Here is a 588-nt window from a genome sequence, read left to right on the forward strand (position 1 = left end):
AAGGATTTCTTTAGGCCTGTCGGCTATAGATCTGTAGCGAGAGCTCATTTGGTTCATTATCTACCATGACCTTGCTAATCTCTACCAGAACCCTTGCCCCTCTGGGTAGATTCTTGCTTTACTGCTCATCAAATTAAGACAGGAGTTCTATAGTTGTGCCTGTGTTATCAACCTGTCTGGTTTACTCCATTTTCATTGTTTTTTGACTCTTTTTTCCTATTTACTTGCTTCTTTCGTAATCCATCTACTAACTTTAGCACCAATAATATATCATGTTTTCCTTCAGTAAAGGAATTAAACAACAGAGTATAAAAAGCGATCCCTTTAGGATCCACAGGGAATGCACCTGTTCCAAGGTGATCGGCTATTAGCAATTAATTTTTGAAACATATTAGCCAATTTTTAACCCTTTTAACATACACCATATTGGTTTTGTATCAAATGATGTCATTATAAGAAAAGCACAGGATATGAGTTATATAGGAAGGAGAATGCGAATCTATTGTGGTTTTTGATTTGTGGTGGGTTTTTTTGTGTGGTATGTCTTTGTTGGTTTTTTCCCCCCTTAGTCTTTATCAATTAGGGAAA

Source organism: Chaetura pelagica, unplaced genomic scaffold (genome assembly GCF_000747805.2).
Source record: "Chaetura pelagica isolate M959 unplaced genomic scaffold, ChaPel_1.0 scaffold50, whole genome shotgun sequence".
Lineage (NCBI taxonomy): Eukaryota > Metazoa > Chordata > Aves > Apodiformes > Apodidae > Chaetura > Chaetura pelagica.